We start from the raw sequence: 7,037 nt of genomic DNA, 5'->3' as shown, positions 1-7,037 counted from the left end.
ATGATTTGTCACTTGTTACTCAAATACATTTTGCTATATTAAGTCTTAAGTCATCTCAAGTTGAGTTCACTTTATTCAAATGTGTGATTTGTGATTCACATATTCATATCTCTTAATCATGCATAATCTTGCTTGAGTTCATTGCATTTTCACATGCGATTTATGCCCAGACTAGTTTAAGTCTTAATGCCTATAATTTCACGCGTGAGTAAAGCTATGATTAATGTGCAATTCATCCTTTTGAAGGGACTAAGACTAGAGCTGGTAATTTCACACGTGATGGGTTTTTTGCTTCCACATGAGTTTTGTTCATAAGAATTGGCTTTGGTATTCTGCCAGCCATTTCATGTGTGAGAGCAAAGTGGTTTCACATGAGTTCTATCACATAGATTTGAGCTTAACTTTCTGTAAGCATTTTCATGCGTGATAGCTTGTTATTTCTATGCAAGATTTATCATACAGAACTGGTGTTGGCTTTCTAGAAGTTAAACCACGTGTGAGAGCTGAAGATTCACACATGCGAGTTTTAGCACACAGAATTGAGTACATATTCACACATATAGAACCATGCATGAGAGATCATGAGGTTCATGCATGATTTATCACATACACATATTTGAAACATGTTGACAGCAATTTCATGCATGATTCAACAGGCTACTCGCAAGAAATTGCACCAACAGCTAGAAACATTGTTCTAATGGTCTATCAACTATCAAAACTATATATATGATATAACTCATGTCTGAACTAGAACTTTTGATTCTCGAGCAAACTTATCTTTATCTAAGCATTCAAAAAGCTTTTAAATTATGCTTAAAAATCTTGCATTCATTCATCATTCTTGAAAAGAATTGTGAAAAAAGCTCTAACAAGTTTATAAGCTTTCAATTGTAATTTATTTACTCTTTAAGAGAGTCTATTTGTAAAAGTTTATTTCCTTTATCTAAAATTTTCAAAAAGTATTTTTCAAGTAGTTGTAACAACTTGTTGGATTGTAGCAATGTTTGTTAATTAATTCAAGACAAGTTAAGTTTTGTGAGTTATATTGTGATGGCGAGCACCTATTGAAATTTGTAAATTTAGTTGAAAATCTCAAGTGTAATCTTGAGGACTGGACATAAGACAAGTTTGGAGTTGAACTAGTATAAATCTTATGTGTCTCATTTTCTTCCTTCATATTAAAGCATTTCACTCTTTTAAGTTTTTAAAAATTTTTAGTGTCACCCAATTCATCCTCTCTTGAGTACCAGCCTATCCAACAATTGGTATTGGAGCTTGAACTTTTGATTAAAGACTCAATAGTCTAAGAAGATCCTATGGCTGATTTTGGTGATAGTGTTTTCCCAAAAGGTGCTGAGACTAATAGGCCTCTAGGATTTAATGATTAAAAATACACCTTTTGGAAGATCAAGATGAGATTATTCTTTGAGGCCTTAGACCTTGATTTGTGGGAGATTGTTGGGAGTGGTCATTACATTCTTTATAAAATAGTAGAAGGACAACTTATAAGAAAAGAAAGGAGTGAATTTATAGAAAAGGAAGAAAAACTCATGCTGCTCAACTCCAAGGCAAAATTAATTATTGCAAGTTCCTTAAGTTAATAAGAGCACTTCTGTGTTAGCAATTTGGAAACAGAAAAAGAAATATAGGATGCTTTAGAGATTGCTTATGAAGGCACTAAAGGAATCAAAGAGAACAAATTGAGTACACTAACTCAACAGTATGAGTTGTTCAAAATGAAACTTAGAGAAAGCATCAAGGAAATTTAAGTTAGATATATATACATGATGAATGAGCTTGTAGCACTTGGAAGGACTTGTACTCAGAAGTAGTAAGTTAAAAAAATTATGAGAGGTCTCTCGGCTTGAATGGAAAATTAAAATTACTTTCATTAAAGAAGCAAAAAGTAATTTCATCAAATTTGTGGTAGTACTATTTAGAAGTCTTATTGAGCATGAAGGAAGATTGTCTATGTTAAAAGAAGATGCTAAAAAGAAAAGAAGTCACTGGCTCTAAAAGTGATAAAGGAAGATTCTGATCCTAAAACTGATATTAGATGAAAAAATGGTCATGTTTGTTAAGAAGTTTTGTAAATTATTTAGAAAGAAGAAATTTGGCAAAAATGTTCTCAAAAAAGAAAGGAAAGGAAATCATCTGCTATAAATGCAAAAAGCCAAGACACATTAAGGTTGATTGTCCTCTAAAACAAGAGAGTAAAAGCTGTAAATATGACAATCAGAAGTTCAAGGCTTATCTCTCTTTAATTTAAGGTGATAGCGATGAGGAAGCCATAGAAGAAGATGAGGCAAATCTCTGTTTGATGGCCAAGAGCAATCTTGATTAGGTAAATGACTCAAATTCAGACTCTAAATTTGATTTTACTTTTAAAGAATTAAAAATTTCTTTTAAAGAGTTAAATAATGAATCTTTTTTCTTATGAAAAATCTTACTTAAGTAAAAAAGAAGCTTGCTATTTTTGAAAAAGAAAATATGATTCTTAAAACTAAAAATGAAGCTTTGAAAAAGAATATTTCTATTTTAGAAAAGGAAACTCAGTGTGTTGATTATTCTCTTCACATTTCAAAAAACGAGGATTTGAAAAATACTCTTAGGAAATTTGTTAAATGTAGAGATAATCTGAACAAAATTTTAAGCCAATAAAAAAGTGTTTTTGATAAAGCTAGTTTAGGCTATAAATCTAATAAAAAACAAAAGTATTATAAGAACTTCTTTGTTCCTGCCACTATGACTAATTCATCCAAGTCCACTTGTTCCTACTACAATAAGAAAGGACACATGATTAAGTCATGTATCCATGGGAAGCAAGGGTTCAGTGAAAATATAAAGTGGGTTCCAAAGAGGTCTACTAATCTATTAGGACTCAAACAGATTTGGGTACCTAACAAAACATAATTTTTATGCAGGTAACAAGGAGAGCCACAAACAAAAAATGGTATCTAGATAGTTCCATGTTTCTATACATGGTAGAAACCAAAGATAGTGGGATTGTAACTTTTGTAAACAATGAAAAGGGTAGAATTTTTGGTATAGGTAAGTTGGTAAGAACACTTCCATCTCTCCATGCATTGATAATGTTTACTTAGTTGATAGTTTGGGACATAAACTCTTGAGTATAAGTCAATTATGTGATAAAGGTTATGAGGTTATATTTAATGCTGCGTGTTGCATTATGAGAGATGAATTATTAGGAAAAACAATCCTAGAAGGGAAAAGAGTTCAGAATATATACTTAACCAATCTCTGTGATGATGATTTACTAAATACAAAGTGTCTAATCTCTGTGAATGATGAAAGCTGGCTGTGGCACAAGAGATTAGCTCATGTCAACATGAAGCAATTGGACAAACTTATAAAGAAGAATCTCGTCGTTAGATTACTAAAGATTAAATTTAAAGCTGACAAGCAATGTAATGCTTGTATAGAGGAAAAACAAGCTAAAATTACATTTCACATCAAAAATGTAGTATCTACTTTAAGACCTCTTAAGCTTTACATGGACCTAATTGGTCCGGGTAAAAAGCTTGTGGGTAATCTCTATACTTTTTTTTTATTATTGATGATTATTCTAGGTTCACATGAACTATCTTCATGTCTTATAAGGATCAAACTTTTGATTATTTTATGGCATTTGTAGCCAAAGTATAAAATGAAAAGAGTTTGAAAATTGTGAAAATAAGGAGTCATGGTGGGGAATTTGATAATTTAAACTTCATTGAGTTTTGTGAAGAATAAGGAATAAGTCATGAATTATTAGCTCCTAAAACACCTCAACAAAATGGAGTAATAGAGAGAAAGAATAGAACCTTGGAGGAGATGGCAAGGACTATGTTGAATGAGAAGAAACTCCTAAAATATTTTTAAATAGATGCCATAAGTACAACTTGCTACATTGCAAATAAAGCACACATTTGACCCATTCTGAACAAAATGCCATATGAGCTCTACAAGGGAAGAAAGCCTAACATTTCACATATGTACATATTTGGTTGTAAGTCTTTTGTACTCAATAATGGTAAGGATAATCTAGATAAGTTTGATTCTAAAAGTGATGAAGCTGAATACTTGGCAGCTAGAAGTTGTTGTGTATGAATTTTATGGTTAAGGTAATAATTGGACAATTTAAGAGTACATCTTAATGTTCCAATTAGATATGACAGCATTAACACCATCAATTTGGCCAAGAATCTAGCCCAATACTTAAGAACTAAGCATATTGATATAAGGCATCATTTCCTAAGGGATCATGTGCAAAAGAAGGACATTATGCTAGAGTTTGTACCTACTATCGAGCAATTAGCAAACATTTTTACTAAACCTCTAGCTAAAGAATAGTTCACGTTCATAAGAAGGAAATTGGGAATGGTAAATCCTGATGAGTTGTAAGAGTTTTAAACTTAATTATATTTGAATCTTTTACTAACTTAAGCTTTGGAGTTATTTTCAGTTATTTTGCAGTGGATTCATGAATCTTGGCTTCTCTAAATTAAATTAGAAGGAATCTTAAAGGAAGAAGATGGAAGATCAGGTATTATTTTCTTTAAAAAGTGGTTATCATTGATTTAGGAGATTTCTTGTGAGTTCACATATTATATTTTGCATGAAAATGCTTTATTTTGTTATAATCTTTATGTGGCTACATTTTCACGCATGAGACCCTCTTAGTCACTTGCATGAAATAACACTCAGGATATCATCCTTCCTGAGCCATACTAAATCACGCGTGAAGAAGGAGGTGCTACTTGTGTGAAAAGTTCTCTCTAGAGCATCTTATTTTGACTTGGTCATTTCTCATGTGAAGACCACTTGTGACCATGCATGATTCTGCTGGTGCGATAATTGCCAAGTTTGAACTTGCAATATATGGCTAAATCACATGTGAAACATACTAAGTCACAAGTAAGAAATAACACTCAATCTAAAGAACTGGCAAAACCACTCGTGAAACACATTGTTCCTTACATGTGATCCTACCTTGCTTATGTATATCTTGTGAGTCAGCTCTTTTATTTCACACGTGATTTAATGTTCAGATATCTAGCTATTACTACTTTTATTTTTCTTAACTGCCTCCCTCATTCTTCTCTAACCATTTTTCCATTCGAATTCTATTACTCATTCCTTCTAAATACTTCTTTATTCCTTATATCTCTCAAATTCCATCTCAATCTTCAACCTAAATCTCTTCCTTTTAGTCTAAAATGGCTCAAAGAAAAGATATGGGGATGAGAACAAGTGAGGTGGTGACCAAAAAAAGGAAGTTCTTTGAGACCCTGATTACTGAAGGTAGCAAATCACCTACTTAATTATCCTAGAGGACTAGAACACCAAGAAAATTAAAGGAACTTGCTATAACATTCGAGCCTACTTCAACTGATCACAAGATAAAGTTCTAATTAGACTTGATCGCGAACTACCTCTGGATGGTAGTATTGTGCCTCCCGGTGATATTTGTAAGCCAAGTATTCAAGAAGGCAAGCTTCTAAGCTCTAAGCACTAGACAAGGTTTACCTAATTCTTCACCTTAGCAGTAGTAGTAACTGGTCACTACATTAAATATGAGTCTTTTATCAAAGCTTATAACTTTGATATAGATAAATATTTAAGTAAATATAAAGGATTATTAGAGCTTAATCTAAGCTACTCAGCAGACATGGTGAAAGCCTTCTATGCTAGCTTTAGATGAGATAAACAAAAGAAGACCTATAAGGCAAACATTAGAGGATGTCCCATGGATTTCATTGCCAAGAGTTTAGGGCACATCCTTGGTCTTGAAGCAAGAGGTTGAAAGCTGCAAGAATTTGACCAAGCAAATTAGAGAAATGCACTTAGACTTCATTTAAATAAAGATAAATACAAAGTTATACCGATGATAGATGAAGTTCCATATGAGGTATTAAAACTAGGATTTATCTTCAGATCATCATCCTTTCCATTCAAGCATATAATGCTTGTATATGTTGAGGCAAGATTCTTTGTCAACAAGAGGATTGCCTTTAACACGTGTACTAAGTTTGAGACAGAGCTATTAACTAGACTGATCAAGAAGTAAAAGATCACTATGTGTTACTATACATTGACCAAAATGTTATTTGCCTTAAAGGTGGACATGAAGAGGAAGAAGGAATAAAAGAAGGACAGTAATATCTACTTTCCCATTGTTATATCTGCTATTCTGAGGAGATTCCATGTAAAAATAAGAGTAGTGTTGGAACCTAAAGTATTCAAAGATACCACTCTCTTCAAGATGAAGTTCAAGCTAGAAGGGAATAATTTTGTTCCATGAGAAGAAGATGAAGTGGCTAATCCTGCTATGGCAAGAAAGAAGAGCAAATTGAAGATGAAAGTAGTTGCTAGAACTTTTGATGCAGCTGGTACTTTAACTTTTTAACCTTTACCTCAGATGGCCACTCCACCTAGTGATATATCAAATGCTTTCTCATACAAGATTCTCAATGGCTTTAAAGGTAAGCTTGATCAAGTAGTGGTGCATCTCAAGAATGATATCAAATGCCTTGGTGACATAATGCTGTACTTAAATGAAAAATTGGATAGAATCATGGATCACCTTAGTATTCCTAAGGTACAAGGAGGAAATATCATATAAAAAGATGAGGCCGATCTATCAAGGTTCAGAGAAGGTTCGGTTTACATTTTTAACCCATCCTCAACCTCTAAAACCCATTCTAACCAACCTCGCTCACCTTTACATATGTCTTCCCTAGTTGACCCTTCTTCCTAAGAGCAAGAAAAACTTATCTCTTAATGAGACTAAGGGTCTTCCATTCACTTCATCTAGAAATTCAGCCTCAGCATTCAACTCAACACACTGATTCTTAGATTGAACCTAAAGCCATCAAGATACTTCAAAGCCTATCCATCTCTTTGATGGAATACCAATCCCTCACACTCTCTCTCTGCTAAAATCATCTAATATAACTAAGACCACCGAAACTCTATCTTTTAAGGAATTATATGTATTACCAAACTTGTTGGTAAACTCACTTAAAATTTTG

Source organism: Prosopis cineraria, unplaced genomic scaffold, assembly GCF_029017545.1.
Source record: "Prosopis cineraria cultivar Desert tree isolate PC_DT_omini unplaced genomic scaffold, ASM2901754v1 PC9, whole genome shotgun sequence".
NCBI classification, from domain to species: domain Eukaryota; kingdom Viridiplantae; phylum Streptophyta; class Magnoliopsida; order Fabales; family Fabaceae; genus Prosopis; species Prosopis cineraria.
Note: the sequence above shows the minus strand (reverse complement) of the source record.